This window comes from Ailuropoda melanoleuca, chromosome 17 (genome assembly GCF_002007445.2).
Source record: "Ailuropoda melanoleuca isolate Jingjing chromosome 17, ASM200744v2, whole genome shotgun sequence".
NCBI lineage: Eukaryota > Metazoa > Chordata > Mammalia > Carnivora > Ursidae > Ailuropoda > Ailuropoda melanoleuca.
Window position 1 is genome coordinate 34,776,214 of NC_048234.1, and position 17,335 is coordinate 34,793,548.

A 17,335-nucleotide genomic window follows, 5' to 3' on the forward strand; every position below is an offset into this window, starting at 1 on the left:
TTTGGTATCGGTTGAGACCTGTTTTGTGACCCAGTATACGGTCTATTCTGGAGAAAGTTCCATGTGCATTCAAAAAGAATGAGTGTTCTGTTGTTCTGGGGTGTAGTGTTCTGTATATATCTATGAGGTCCATCTAATCCAGTATGTCATTCAAAGCTCTTGTTTCTTTGTTGATTTTCTGCTTAGGTGATCTGTTTATTGCCAAGAGTGGAGTGTTGAGGTCCCCTACTATTAACGTATTACTATCTATAAGTCTCTTTATTCTGGTTAGGAGTTGGCTTGTGTATCTCGCTGCTCCCCTGTTGGGGACATAGATATTTATAATTGTCATATCCACTTGTTGGATACATCTTTAAGAATAATATAGTGTCCTTCTGTATCTCTAACTACAGTCTTTAGTTTAAAATCCAATCTGTCTGATATGAGAATTGCTACCGCAGCTTTCTTTTGAGGTCCATTGGCATGAAAAATGGTTTTCCATCCCTTCACTTTCAGTGTGGTTGTATCTTTAGGTTCAAAATAAGTCTGTTGTAGACAGCAAATGGATGGGTCATATCTTTTTATCCAATCTGCAATCCTGTGGCATTTTATGGGAGCATTTAGGCCATCCACATTGAGAGTGATTATTGAGAGATATGATTTTAATGATGTCATGTTGCCTGTGAAGTCTTTGTTTCTATAGATTGTGACTTTCTGTTCTGTATCACTCTTGGGGCCTTTTTACTTTTATAGAACCCCCCCTTAATATCTCATGTAGGCCTGGTTTGGTGGTTACGAATTCCTTCAGTTTCTGCTGATCCTGGAAGCTTCTTATCTCTCCATTAATTCTGAATGGCAGCCTTGCTGGATAAAGGATCCTTGGCTGTATGTTCTTCTCAGATAGAGCTTTGAAAATACCCTGCCAACCCTTCCTGGCCTGCCAGGTCTCTGTAGACAGGTCTGACGTTATTTTGATATTTTTTCCTCTGTACGTAAGGATTTTCTTCCCCCTGGCTGCTTTCAGTACTGTATCCTTGAATCTAATATTTGCGAATTGCACTATGACGTGACGTGGCGTAGGTTTGTCGTGGTTGAATTTGGAAGGGGTCCTCTCTGCCTCTTGGACACGAATGCTTGTTTCCTTTGTCAGATTAGGGAAGGTCTCAGCTACAATTTGTTCAAATATCTCTTCTAGACCTCTTTCTTTCTCCACCCCCTCAGGGATGCCAATGATTCTGACATTGGAACGTTTCATTCAGTCAGTAATCTCCCGTAATCTACATTCTTGTGATTGGATTTTTTTGAGCCAAGTTTCTGTTTTAACTTTCTCTTCTACCATCCCATCCTCCAATTCACTAATTCCTTCTTCTGCCTCTTTTACCCTGGCCATCAGAGTGTCCAGTTTAGACTGCATTTGATTCATAGCATTTTTAATTTCTGCCAGATTCGCTCTCATTTCTGCCCTTAGAGAGTCTATATTCTCATTAATATTTCCGTTAATATTTTTTCCAGCCTACACATCATCTTGACCACTGTTACTCTGAACTCCATTTCGGACAATTTGGTTATATCTTTATCCATCAGTTCTATGGCAGACGCCACAGACTCATTATCTTTTCTTTGCTGGGTGGGATTTCTCCTCCTCGTCATTCTGATGAGGAGAGGTTGTGGGGATGCCCAGAGCCCAAATTATTGACCAGAAGCCAGGCAGTGTGCACTTGCTTTATAGGGACCTTAGGGATGTGGGCTTCTTGATTTTTCAGCCTGCCTTCTGGGGGAGGGGCCTGTCGCACTGATACTCAGGCAACCCTGTTTGGGTAGAGTCGCCCTGTCCCATGTAAGGGGGGATGGGGATGGGCACAATGTGAACCAGTATTTCTGGGCTTTTGTTCTCTGGCGGCTTTCCCTGGCGGTTCTGTGACTCTTCTGAGAGTCAGAGCAGCAGTGCCTGTATCCTAGCCTCTGTCTCAGAACAGAGAGATCATAGTCCGCTCTCCACTGAGCTCTCTTGGCCACTTTAACCCTGTTTCTGTCGGTGCTGCTAAAAACCCTGCAACGCCCCGGGCTGTGTGCCCCACAGCCACTCTCCCAGCCCTCACTTCCAGGGCCAGCAGGTCTCTGTCCTTTTTGCTTCTAACACTGCCAGCCACCCCTGGTTCCTGCTCATGCTCCTGTGCTCCCTGTTTCAGTGTGGTTCACTCTTGCTCCGGAGCACCGGTTTTCAGTCTGGTCGCGTGTGTGCTCCTGAGCTCCCCGTTTCAATCTAGTTCGAGTGTGTGCTGAGAGCTCTGGCTTTCAGTTTGGTTGCGCACGCGCTCCCAGTCTCCTGGTTTTAGTCCGGTTCCGGTGAGCACTCTGAAGCTGCGGTTTTCAGTCTGGTCGCAGGTACATTCCCAGGCTCACGGTCTCAGTCTGCTTTCTCCTCGGGTGCCAGTCTGCGAGTCTGGCCAGCTCCCCAGTGCAGGTGGCTACTACTTCCCAGCGCCGGAGCGCATCGGCTCCCTCCCCTTTCCATTTATCTTCCGATATCTGTGCATGGTTTCATGGCTCCCTGCCTCGTACCTCAATACTCAGAGCTGGAGATGTCCGTTTGTAGACATCCAGATGTATCTTCCTACATCTCAGGCTGATTTCGTGGATGTTCAGGATGGTCTGGTAGATATCCAGCTCAATTCAGGGGACCAGCTGAAGAAGGGGTCCCCTACTCCTCCGCCATCTTTTCTCCTCACAACGTCTCCTTTTATACTTTTAACTTTGCAGAAAGTGGTTGCTTTTCTGTTCATAAAGTTGCTGTTATTCTTTTCTTCATTCTCCAGTTGAGTTTGTTGGTATTTGGAATGGTTTGGTAGCTCTCTGGCTGAATTCCTGGGACCAGATGAAAACTAGGTCTCCTGCTCCTCTGCCATCTTGGACCTGATCTCTCATTGTTGAACTCTTATGTATTATTTAAGACTGAGCTCTTCTTCTATAAAGCATTCTATGATTATTTTATCTACATTTCTTCTTTTTAAAAAAGACAAAGGGATTAGAAGTTGATTATATTTTCCTTTATAAAATTTAAGTAGTAAGATAGCCTAGCTCAGTAGTTGAGAGGATGGATTTTTTGATCAGTGGGTCTAAATCCCACTTCTGCCATCACCTTTAATTTTGGGCAAGTTACTTGACCTCTCTAAACCTCAGTTTCCTTATCTATAAAACAAAGTCAAAGTGTGTAACATTTTGCATCAATTTCCTTATTTCACAGTCTTGTTGAGAGATTTATATGTATTAATGTGGGTAAAGCACTTAGAACAGTTCCTGGCCTATAGTGAGTCTTTTTTATATCTTCTCAATTTTAAATCCCATGCTATTTTCATCAGTCTATATTGTTCACATAACTGTGGTTGATAAATATTTGTTATTGGAAAAGCTATGGTGATGGTGATGGTAGGAGTTATGGTGGCAGCTGTTTTAGCTGGAACTCAGTTCTGAAGGAGAACATCAAATGCCTTTCTTTTCTAATGAAAGTATCAGGATAAGATCCAATTGCTTCATCATAAGCCAAATGTCAAGCTTTTCCAGCCTTCCTCTGAGAGCTGTCTTATTGGAAATGACTGCCCTTTCATTAAATATACTTTTATGCTACAATTTCTTGATTTTTTTTATTGTCAGCTGTACTGAGAATTCAAATGGCTATTACAAGTCAGTAAAATCTGCAGACCATAAATGCTTTGAGGTCTAGTTCTGAGTATTATTCACTTTCCATGAATATCTTAGCACGTAGGAGTACCATGGACACAATGATATTAAAACGTGTGATGATGACTTAAGTAAAGAACCCTAGATATAAAATTTTTAAGAATATTCTCAAGAGCATATCATATGAAAGTGTATTGCAAAATATGCCTTTTCATAAAGGAAGTCAAATTTCTTTCATGGTTTTAATAATCATCTCATTTTCTTGATAAACCTAAGACCTCAGAAAATGTTCTGTGTCCCTGTTCAAATGAGCAAGTTGCTGTAAAAATTATAACTGATTAAGCTCATTTATAAAATATATTTGATTTACACTGACTGTATATGATTTATACCAATATCTGTCAAAATGACTTTGCGTCTCTTTTGGACAGCAAATCACAAGGATGTGCCAAAAGGGGTCTTAACATTACGTGCTACAAATGTTGTGGAAAATGTATTTTAGAAATGACTTAAAACAACTTTGACTTTGGAATCAAATTTCAAAATAGCATGTCCAATGTATTCATGAATTTAGTAAATACATTTAGGTAAACAATTGTCCACTGTTTTCTTACCTTTTTTTTTTTAAACTAGGGCACTAGTCTTATACCTCTGTAGCTGGCTAGGGCTCCATGGATTGTAGATTAGGGATTATATTTATGTAAACCAGTTGAGCCTATATTTTCCTAGAGTGTCATACCACTGGGAACTTGAATCTTGTGAGTGGTGTAACAATGTAAGTGACTTTTATACCTCTGAGATGCATTTACTCCTTCCTCTGGTACTCATGCCCACTTGTGTATACATTTCTCTACTCTCCATGCTCTCAAGGTGTTCTTATTCACTGAAACATCATTTCCTATGACATTTTTTTCTTTTCTAGTCCAAAGGTTAATTTTATGATTATTGGCTTAAATCACTTCTCAAAAAGAAGTTTGTATATCTGATGTCATATTTTACTAGGTTGTTAACAGCAGTGAAGAACTAGAGCATTAGTTTTGCCTTACAGTTATTCTTGTGCCCTGGAACAAACCCTGGAGATTCTATGATGCAGATTTCTTGCATTCATTCATTCATTCTCCCATCAAAAATAGTTATCATTGCATATCCTTTGCCAGGTATTCTTCAGGGCTCTGAAGACACATTGATAAATGAGAGAAAGAGAGAGAGAGACAGAGAAAGACAGAGAGAGAACCTATTTTGTTTAGTTAGTTATTTACTTCTAGGGGCCTGTTTTCCCACTAGACTATACATATTATGAAGGCAGAAACCATGTTTGTTTTGTTCATCCTGACATATACTGCTCCTGATACTGTCACTTTTATTTATTTTTAATTTTTTTATTTTTGATTTTTGAGAGAGAGAGAGAGAGGTAGAAAGAAGGGGAAAGAGAATCTTTTTTAAACTTATTTTTAAATTTAAATTCAATTAATTAACATGTCGTATATTATTAATTTCAAAGGTAGAGTTCAGTGATTCACCAGTCTTATATTAACACCCAGTGCTCATTACATCCTGTGCTGTCCTTAATGTCCATCACCTGGTTAGCTCATCCCCCCATCCTCCTCCCCTCCAGCAACCCTCACTCTGTCTCCTATGATTAAGAGTCTCTTATGGTTTGTCTCCTTCTCTGATTTCATCTTATTTTATTTTCCCTCCTTTCCCCTATGCTCCTCTCATTTGTTTCTTAAATTCTACATATGAGTGAAATTATATGATAATTATCTTTCTCTGATTGTCTTTTTTCCTTTAGCATAATACCCTCTAGTTCCATCCACATCAATGGCAAGATTTCATTTTTTGATGGCTGAGTAATATTCCATTGTGTGTATGTATATATATATGTACATATATGTATATACAATCTTCTTTATCCATTCATCTGCCAGTGGACATGTGGGCTCTCTCCGTAGTTTGGCTGTTGTGGATATTGTTGCTATAAACAGTGGGGTGCAGGTGCCCTTTCAGATCACTACATTTGTATCTTTGGGGTAAATATCTAGTAGTGCAATTGTTGGGACATAGGGTAGCTCTATTTTCAACTTTTTGAGGAACATCCATACCGTTTTCCAGAGTGACTGTATCAGCTTGCATTCCACCAATAGTGTGAGATGGTTCCCCTTTCTCTGTATCCTTGCCAACATCTGGCATTTTCTGACTTGTTAATTTTAACCATTCTGACTGGTGTGAGGTGGTATCTCATTGTGGTTTTGATTTGTATTTCCCTGATGCTGAGCATTTTTTTCATGTATATGTCTATATTTAAAGAACTGTAAAACAATTATTCTGTAACTTATTGGGAAGAGGGCAAATTGGGCCTAAAATGGGAGCAATCTTATCAATACTTATTTGTTAAACTCCTAAGCTATTTTTGGTAGAAAACTTGAAAAAAGAATATTAGAGCTGGGAGTGCCTTAGTAATCAACTAGTAACCCCCCCCCTTTCCAGTGAGGCTAGAAAAATTAAGGTCCCACAGTTGCCATGCAACAATTTGGGACTTTAACCCAGATTTTTAATAGTGCCAGATCTTCGATCATTTTACTACACTGTGACCCTGTGTGAGGATCACCTCAAAAGTGTGACTCTGTTTTGTTTTTTAGCTTTTAGACACCAAGCTGAAATCATATCTCCCCGGATAAAGATCTCAACCCCGGAGAGAGATCCTTAAGCAAATCAGGATATTCAAATGTGGCAGATGTTAGCTGGCATCATATATCAGGAAGAGGTAACTTGAATTGGCTGAGTCCTAGAGCTTATACTTGTCTCTTGCATGAAAATGTTGCATGAAAATGTGTTGGGGCTTTGACATGTGTGGCAACCAATTTTCAAAAGAGTGAGTCACACCTCCTCCTACTCTGCAACTGTCAGTGCTGGCTTTCGGCAAAAGGTTGGAAACACTGCAGTCATGTGGCTTGGTTTGCTAGGAGAGAAGAGTCCATGAGCCAGGGAAAGGCAGTACTAGAGGAAAGTCAGGAAGAATGTCGGACAAAATGAGGGTAACAATGGAACTCCAGAGAAGGGAGCTGACCATTGGACATAGAATCGAAGAAACAATGAGGCTAATCCACAGCATTTTCTAAGACCTATCAGTTTTAATTCCTGCAAAGAGAAGAGAGAGGTATGATTTTGAAGATTTTGAGTATCTAAAGGGTTTTGGAATGGTTTGCATTATCCAGGGAAATTGTATGTAGGCCAAAAAGGGGAGAACAGGAATGGGGCAGGCAAATTGGTTTTAGACAGTACAATGGGAAACAAACAAACAAAAAAAGTAGAGCCCCTTTCAGGGAATTGTGCTTTGTGTTGACCTTCACTGGGTGGTATCTTAGGAGTGCTTGGCCATTCCTTTGTCCCCCGGAGGCAATGAACTTATTCCACTCTCGCTGCTCATGGGGCACTCTGTTAGGCTGCTTTCATCAGGTTCCTCATTGGTTGGTTCTAGGGTAGGGTTATGGCAGGGGTACTCATGCCAAATAGCTAAGGTAGGGCTAGGGTGTTGTAGGAACTAACAATAGAGCTCAAACAATAATCCTGAAACATTTTGAGCTGAGGCTCCTGTGGCTACTGATTTATGAGGTCACCTGAGTTGCGATCTTGGGAGAAGGTATCAATTTTTGAAAATATAAAAGATAGCTATGAACAAGGAAAGAAATTGGTATAGCACAGAAGCAAGTAGTAATGGCAACTTAGCTGCCGTGGAGCAAGGTGGAGTGGGGAACCAGAAGAGGAGTGAACAACAAAAAGGCAATTTCTGTTCATATTCAGAGTAAGGCTGAGTTCTCACTCAAGCAGGAACATATATTTCTGAGTGGAACCAATACATATATATGACTTCTGAAGAGAGAAAGGAACCACAATGATAAGACAGGACACATAACATAAAAGTAACAATTCATCATACTTGTGTGGACTTTCAGTGTTTACAATTGCCTTCATATACTTTATTCTTCCTTTTACAAAACATGGTATTATTTTGTTTTTATTTCATAGATGAGGATGTTGAGCCTCAGAGTCCTATATATATTCATCCAAGGCTATGCAAATACTGAATCAGGGATTAAATTCAGGTCTTCTGAGGAGGTTAAGATGGCGGAGGAGTAGGGGGACCCCTTTTTCAGCCGGTCCCCTGAGTTGAGCTGGATAGGTACCAGACCAGCAGGAACATCCACGGAATCAGCCTGAGACGCAGGAAGATACATCTGGATCTCTACAAATGAACATCTCCAGCGCTGAGTATCGAGGTACGAAGCGGGGAGCCGTGAAACCGCGCACAGATATCGGAAGCTAAACAGAAGGGGGAGGGAGCCGCCGTGTCAGGGCGCCGGGAAGCGGTAGCCACCTGCAAGGGGGAGCGGACAGACCGCGGACCCGCACGCTTGAGACAGCAGGCTGAGAAGGGAGCTCCGGGAGCGCACGCGGGACGGCTGGCGGTTGGCGGGCCACCTGCACGGGGGAGCAGGCGGACTCGCGGACGGCACCCGCGAGACAACAGACTTAGAACGCGAGCTCCAGGAGCGCGCGCGCAGGGCGGCTGGCGGGCCACCTGCACCGGGGAGCGGGCGGACCGCGGACCCGCACTCTGGAAACGGCAGACTGAGTCCGTGAGCCGGGAGCGTGCACCACCAAGCATCTCACGGAGCTCCGGAGCTCCGGTGTGCTCACTGGATCGAGGCTGAGACCGGGAGCTCCGGGAGCGTCCGCGGGGCGGCTGGCGGCTGGAGGGCCACCTGCACGGGGGAGCAGGCGGACTCGCGGTCAGCACCCGTGAGACACCAGACTGAGACGGGGAGCTCCGGGAGCCCGCGCGGGGCGGCTGGCGGCGGGCGGGGTTGGAAACACAAAGGACAGAGACGTGCCGGCCCTGGAAGTGAGGGCTGGGACGCCGGGTGTGGGGCGCACAGCCCGGGATGCTGCAGGGTTGAGCAGCACCAACAGAAACAGAGTTAAAGTGGCCAGAACATCAGTGGAGAACGATCCGCGATCCCTCTGTTCTGAGACAGAGGCTGAATTTCAGCCGCTGCTGCTCTCTCAGAAGAGGCATAGCAAACCGCCAGGGAAAGCCGCCAGAGAACAAAAGCCCGGAAATACCGGCTCACAGGGTGCCCATCCCCATCCCCCCTCGCAAGGGACACAGAGACTCTACCCAAACAGGGTTTTCTGAGTACCTGCAGGCAGGCCCCTCCCCCAGAAGGCAGGCTGAAAAATCAAGAAGCCCACAACCCGGAGCGCCTGAGTGGCGCAGTCACCAAGCACCTGTCTTCGGATTAGGGTGTGATCACAACGCTCCGTAAGGAGTCCTTCATCGGGCTTCTCCACCGGGAACCTGCTTCTTCCTCTCCCACTCCTCTGCTTGGGTTCCCTTTCTTGCTGACTGTCTCTCTCTCTCTCAAATAAATAAATAAACTCTTTAAGGAAGAAGCCCACATCCCTAAGATCTCTATAAAACAAGGGCGCACGGCCTGGGTCCCAGTCAACACTTGGGCTCTGGACAACCCTGCAATCTCTCTTCATCAGAATGACGAGAAGGAGAAGTCCCCCCCAGCAAAGAAAAGATAATGAGTCTGTGGCCTCTGCCACAGAATTGGCCTCGGCCACAGAATTAATACATATGGATGTATCCCAATTATCAGAAATGGAATTCAGAGCAACAATGGTCAAGATGATGAGTAAACTTGAAAAAAGCATCAGAGAAAGCGTTGCTGAGAATATAGAATCCCTAAGGGCAGAAATGAGAGCGAATCTGACAGAAATTAAAAATTCTATGAGCCAAATGCAGTCAAAACTAGAGGCTCTGACGGCCAGGGTCACCGAGGCAGAGGAACGCGTTAGCGAATTGGAGGATGGGTTAGTAGAAGAAAAAACGAAAATAGAAGCTGGTCTTAAAAAAATCCACGCCCACGAATGTAGATTACGGGAGATTACTGACTCTATGAAACGATCCAATGTCAGAATCATCGGCATCCCTGAAGGGGTGGAGAAAAACAGAGGTCTAGAAGAGATATTTGAACAAATTGTAGCTGAAAACTTCCCTAATCTAGCAAGGGAAACAAGCATTCGTGTCCAAGAGGCAGAGAGGACCCCATCCAAGCTCAACCAGGACAAACCTACGCCACGGCATGTCATAGTGCAATTCGCAAATATTAGATCCAAGGATACAGTATTGAAAGCGGCCAGGGCAAAGAAATTTCTCACGTACCAAGGCAAAGGTATCAGGATTACGTCAGACCTGTCTACAGAGACCTGGAATGAGAGAAAGGCTTGGGGGGGCATTTTTAAAGCTCTTTCAGAGAAAAACATGCAGCCAAGGATCCTTTATCCAGCAAAGCTGTCATTCAGAATTGATGGAGAAATAAAGACGTTCCAAAATCGCCAATCATTAACCAATTTCGTAACCACGAAACCAGCCCTACAGGAGATATTAAGGGGGGCTCTATAAAGGTAAAAAGGCCCCAAGAGTGATACAGAGCAGCAAGTCACAACCGATACAAAGACTTTAAAGAGAAATGGCATCATTAAAATCATATCTGTCAATAATCTCTATCAATCTAAATGGCTTAAACTCTCCCATAAAACGCCACAGGGTTGCAGATTGGATAAAAAGACATGACCCATCCATTTGCTGTCTACAAGAGACTCATTTTGAACCCAAAGATGCATTCAGACTTAGAGTAAGGGGATGGAGTACCATCTTCCACGCAAATGGACCTCAAAAGAAAGCTGGAGTAGCAATTCTCATATCAGATAGACTGGATTTTAAACTAGAGGCCATAGAGAGAGATACAGAAGGGCACTATATTATTCTTAAAGGAAGTATTCAACAAGTGGATATGACAATTATTAATATATATGCCCCCAACAGGGGAGCAGCAAGATACACAAGCCAACTCTTAACCAAAATAAAGAGACATATAGATAAGAACACAGTAATAGTAGGGGACCTCAACACCCCACTATCAGAAATAGACAGAACACCCTGGCAAAAACTAAGCAAAGAATCAAAGGCTTTGAATGCCATACTCGACGAGTTGGACCTCATAGATATATATAGAACACTACACCCCAGAACCAAAGAATACTCATTCTATTCAAATGCCCATGGAACATTCTCAAGAATAGATCATGCTCTGGGACACAAAACAGGTCTCAGCCAATACCAAAAGATTGAAATTATCCCCTGCATATTCTCAGACCACAACGCTCTGAAATTGGAACTCAACCACAAGGAAAAACCTGGAAGAAACTCAAACACTTGGAGGCTAAGAACCATCCTGCTCAAGAATGACTCGATAAACCAGGAAATCAAAAAACAAATTAAACAATTTATGGAGACCAACGAGAATGAATACACAACGGTCCAAAACCTATGGGATACTGCAAAGGCAGTCCTAAGGGGGAAATACATAGCCATCCAAGCCTCACTCAAAAGAATAGAAAAATCTAAAATGCAGTTTCTATATTCTCACCTCAAGAAACTGGAACAGCAACAGAGGGACAGGCCTAACCCACTGACAAGGAAGGAGTTGACCAAGATTAGAGCAGAAATCAATGAATTAGAGACCAGAACCACAGTAGAGCAGATCAACAGGACTAGAAGCTGGTTCTTTGAGAGAATCCATAAAATTGATAGACCACTGGCAAAACTTGTCCAAAAACAAAGAGAAAGGACTGAGATTATTAAAATTATGACTGAAAAGGGAGAGGTCACGACCAGCACCATTGAAATTGCAAGGATTATTAGAAACTTTTATCAACAGCTATATGCCAAAAAACTAAACAATCTGGAAGAGATGGAGGCCTTCCTGGAAACCTATAAACTACCAAGACTGAAACAGGAAGAAATAGATTTCTTAAATAGGCCAATTAACTATGAAGAAATTGAGTCAGTGATAAACAACCTTCCAAATAATAAAACTCCAGGCCCAGACGGTTTTCCTGGGGAATTCTACCAAACATTCAAAGAAGAAATAATACCTATTCTCCTAAAGCTATTTCAAAAAATAGAAACAGAAGGAAAGCTACCAAACTCATTCTATGAGGCTAATATTACCTTGATCCCCAAACCAGGCAAAGACCCCCTCAAAAAGGAGAATTACAGACCGATTTCTCTAATGAATATGGATGCCAAAATCCTCAACAAGATCCTTGCTAATAGAATCCAACAGTACATTAAAAGGATTATCCATCATGACCAAGTGGGATTCATACCTGGGATGCAAGCATGGTTCAACACTCGCAAATCAATCAATGTGATACATCATATCAACAAGAAAAGACTCAAGAACCATATGATCCTCTCAATTGATGCAGAAAAAGCATTTGACAAAATACAGCATCCTTTCCTGATTAAAACCCTTCAGAGTGTAGGAATAGAGGGTACATTTCTCAATCTCATAAAAGCCATCTATGAAAAGCCTACTGCAAGCATTATTCTCAATGGGGAAAAGCTGGAAGCCTTTCCCTTAAGATCAGGAACACGACAAGGATGCCCACTCTCGCCACTATTATTCAACATAGTACTAGAAGTCCTTGCAACAGCAATCAGAAGACAAAAAGGGATCAAAGGTATCCAAATCGGCAAAGAAGAAGTCAAACTGTCTCTCTTTGCAGATGACATGATACTCTATATGGAAAACCCAAAGGAATCCACTCCCAAACTATTAGAAGTTATAGAACAATTCAGTAAGGTGGCAGGATACAAAATCAATGCCCAGAAATCAGTTGCATTTCTATACACGAATAACGAGACTGAAGAAAGAGAAATTAGGGAATCCATCCCATTTACAATAACACCAAAAACCATGCGTTACCTTGGAATTAACTTAACCAGAGACGTAAAGGACCTATATGCTAGAAACTATAGATCACTTTTGAAAGATATTGAGGAAGACATAAAAAGATGGAAAAATATTCCATGCTCATGGATTGGAAGAATTAACATAGTTAAAATGTCCATACTACCCAGAGCAATCTACACTTTCAATGCTATCCCGATCAAAATACCGAGGACATTTTTCAAAGAACTGGAACAAATAGTCCTTAAATTTGTATGGAACCAGAAAAGGCCCCGAATCTCCAAGGAACTGTTGAAAAGGAAAAACAAAGCTGGGGGCATCACAATGCCGGATTTCGAGCTGTACTACAAAGCTGTGATCACAAAGACAGCATGGTACTGGCACAAAAACAGACACATCGACCAATGGAACAGAATAGAGAACCCAGAAATGGACCCTCGGCTCTTTGGGCAACTAATCTTTGATAAAGCAGGAAAAAACATCCGGTGGAAAAAAGACAGTCTCTTCAATAAATGGTGCTGGGAAAATTGGACAGCTACATGCAAAAGAATGAAACTTGACCACTCTCTCACACCATACACAAAAATAAACTCCAAATGGATGAAAGACCTCAATGTGAGACAGGAATCCATCAAAATTCTAGAGGAGAACATAGGCAACAACTTCTATGACATCGGCCAGAGCAACCTTTTTCACGACACATCTCCAAAGGCAAGAGAAATAAAAGATAAAATGAACTTATGGGACTTTATCAGGATAAAGAGCTTCTGCACAGCCAAGGAAACAGTCAAAAAAACTAAGAGACAGCCCACGGAATGGGAGAATATATTTGCAAAGGACACCACAGATAAAGGACTGGTATCCAAGATCTACAAAGAACTTCTCAAACTCAATACACGAGAAACAAATAAACAAATCATAAAATGGGCAGAAGATATGAACAGACACTTTTCCAATGAAGACATACAAATGGCTAACAGACACATGAAAAAATGTTCAAAATCATTAGCCATCAGGGAAATTCAAATCAAAACCACACTGAGATACCACCTTACGCCAGTTAGAATGGCAAAGATAGACAAGGCAAGAAACAACAATTGTTGGAGAGGATGTGGAGAAAGGGGATCCCTCCTACATTGTTGGTGGGAATGCAAGTTGGTACAGCCACTCTGGAAAACAGTGTGGAGGTCCCTTAAAAAGTTAAAAATTGAACTACCCTATGACCCAGCCATTGCACTACTGGGTGTTTACCCCAAAGATACAGACGTAGTAAAGAGAAGGGCCATATGCACCCCAATGTTCATAGCTGCATTGTCCACAATAGCCAAATCATGGAAGGAGCCGAGATGCCCTTCAACAGATGACTGGATTAAGAAGCTGTGGTCCATATATACAATGGAATATTACTCAGCTATCAGAAAGAACGAATTCTCAACATTTGCTGCAACATGGACGGCACTGGAGGAGATAATGCTAAGTGAAATAAGTCAAGCAGAGAAAGACAATTATCATATGATTTCTCTCATCTATGGAACATAAGAACTAGGAGGATCGGTAGGGGAAGAAAGGGATAAAGAAAAGGGGGGTAATCAGAAGGGGGAATGAAACATGAGAGACTATGGACTATGAGAAACAAACTGAAGACTTCAGAGGGGAGGGGGTGGGGGAATGGGATAGACTGGTGATGGGTAGTAAGGAGGGCACGTATTGCATGGTGCACTGGGTGTTATACGCAACTAACGAAGCATCAAACTTTACATCGGAATCTGGGGATGTACTTTATGGTGATTAACATAATATAATAAAATGAAATAAAATAAAATAAATATCAAAAGAAAAAAAAATAAATTCAGGTCTTCTGATCCCAAATTCTGAGTTTTTCTCTCTAGAGTATACAGCTTCACTGCAGTGAAGTCTGTGCATTGCTCTGGGTGGTCTTGGCTAAGGCCATTGCTATGCTGGTAAGTATTGTACCCACAATCCCTAGGCTGATGCCTGGCATGTGGTAGGCACTTAGTCCATATGTTTAAGGAAAGAATAAACAAACAATTGGGGTGCGAAATATATATGATGCTTAGTGGTGATGTGAATTAGGCATCTGTCCTAGTAAACTCCACTCCTAGAGATAGTTAGTACCTTTTCATCCACCACTACTGTTGGCTACATGACTCTCTCCTTTTTAGTTACAAAGAGAAAGAAAACACAGGAGGGTTATGGGCAACTAAGCCAGAGTTCAACTAGTATCTGCCTCAAATTTTGGGTTAAATGTTATCTCATATTAAACTATGTCGTGGATCAACATTATCTTTCGTACATTAAACATCACTGATATAGAACATCTGCCAGGTCATATAATATTTTTGGTTTTTTCCTTCTATCCCAGTGAAATAGAGTGATAGCTTTATTCATTTTACTAATTCCTTTGTCTTATTTTGTTTGCATTAAATATTCTTTAATGTTATTGTATAATAATACATATATTTTTGGCATTTTAAAATTTCTCTGTGTTGAAATCTCCTTGGGAAAAGGAAGCTTGTTTTCTGTTCTTCTATTTCTTCCACAATTCTGAATACAATGTTGAAGCACTTAGTTGGCTTTTAATAAGTACCTGCTGATAAAGTAATTTTCTGAAGGGAAAGTGAATTATTCTCTTTAATTTTGTTCTTGTCTGTCATTGCATAATAAAAGTCATACATGCCATGGAAGTATGACTTTGCCTATTATGGGAGGAACCTGGTTTTGATATCAGACACAACTAGGTTTTCATACCTGCCCAGCACTTAAATATCTGTGGGAAATTTTACAATACTTAGAGTCTCAGTTTTGTTATCTGTGAATAGGAATGATTGTTCCTGTCTTATAGGGTAATTATGGTAATTACAAGTGAATAGATGAGAAACCACCAGAATACTGTACAACATACAGTAGGCATTTCATCTTTCTTCTATTCTATTCTTAAATAGTATTTTAATGGAATGACCAGTTTTAACCTTAGCGCCCACATTTATAAAGTCTATAATTCTGGACAAGTAACTTGACTTCTTCAAATTTAGGTTTCTTTAAATTGAGACCAAAAAGAGGATCAAACAAAATAGTTAATGAGAATGGATTTTGTAAACTGCAAATTCTTATACAAATGAAAGATATTTACTATCATCCATATTTTATTGAGTATGATGAGACACTAAGAAAGATTGTGTTTTTAATTTTCTTTCTTCTTTGAGTAGAAGAAACTTGCCCTATAACTTAAGGTTTTCCAACCTAACCTAGTTTTAGAGAGCCTGGCCTTGAAGTATTTTCCTTTATCTCTTGGTCACAGAGTCTAATTATGGTGAAATCCCAGTTGTTACCATATACATTCTTTAGTAGAAATGTTAAAAATAGTATCTGCTGTTGTTTGTAGCAAATACCAGTCTTTTTTTTTTTTTTGCTACTAACTATACTTTCAATGCATTGACATAATTCCAGAACCACTTTTTCTCTCCCTTTCACCATACCTTCTAAAAATGATTTTTGTAGTTGATCATAGTAATAAACACATAAGAACTAATAGACCTCAAGCACGTTGTAAAACATGCATCTGTAAGCTTTAATTTCAGGAATGGTATGATCAACACTCAGTCATTAGTAAGAATTGTGAAAAGAAGGTGGATACATAATGCACATTTTCTTAAGACATTACAGGGAAGGCTTGTGCATGATCCAAATGTAAGGTTAGTATTAGGCTTAGCTCTCATTCTGAACTCAAATGGCAGTGTGAATGTTTGGCTTCCATTCACTGAACTTCCAGAACCTCCTTAGCAAGATTTATCTTTTAACTTGGGGGCATTAATCAAGGCAAATTCCATCACAACTGTTGCCACACATTTTTTGCTATGTGCTGTGTAGTTAGTTTACCCAGAGCCTACTTCAAAGGACTATAAATTCAGTATTTCATCACTTCAGTATTTCATCTGTCATTCTGGCAATATTTGATGCCTCTTTTATCCTTTAGTTTTTTTTTTCTCCATATAAACTATTAATATAGATGAAAATGCATGTGTCTGTCTTAGACTCTCATTACCATCTTGCCTGCACTGCTAGTTTTGCATGCAGCCTGCAGTAAATTCAGCGTGGATGGTCTTAGTAAGTTATGGAAAAGCCAAATGTGATTGGACAGATTCATAAAATGTAGTCAGGTTGTACACTACTGAATATATATTTCTTTCTCCTTCCTCTACACCCACACACAAGGCAGTGTGTTTGCATATATACATACTCTATGGGAGAAGTCTTGGCCACCCATAAATAAGTTGATAAAGTCCAGGAGTCACATAGTACTTACCAGACATTGAGTTGTAGCTCATGAATCAGCTTGAGCTAACTATAAATAAATGGCCATGGGTTCATTACTGTGCTGGTTATGGGCATTTTCCAGTGATTGGTTTTTAATCTAAAAATAGGGACCAGTGGGCTGTTTCAAATATTTCATGTCAAGGGAGTAAATGTCCATAATCAGCTGCCTCCTTTTTTCTTCTTGAATCAGGACTTACTGTTAATACATAATAGCTAGGAAAAACGGTTGGCTCCATGATTTTTAAGTTGTAATGTCACCTCAGATGCCAGAGCACAGATCCTTATGTGACCTTGCATTAATGATTTATCATCCCTGTGTTCCTCCTTACCAATTTTCTGAAATGAATTTGCAATCATGTCATAATGTCATAAAATTAATTTCAGCTAGTTAGCTGATTGGTTGACTTTACTTTTTTCATTACCTTTTTCATGATTCGTAACTTCTGCTTTCTTGCACAGTATATTATATTTGTCAGAACCCTTTTGGTTGCAAGTGACAGAAATGCAATTTGAAG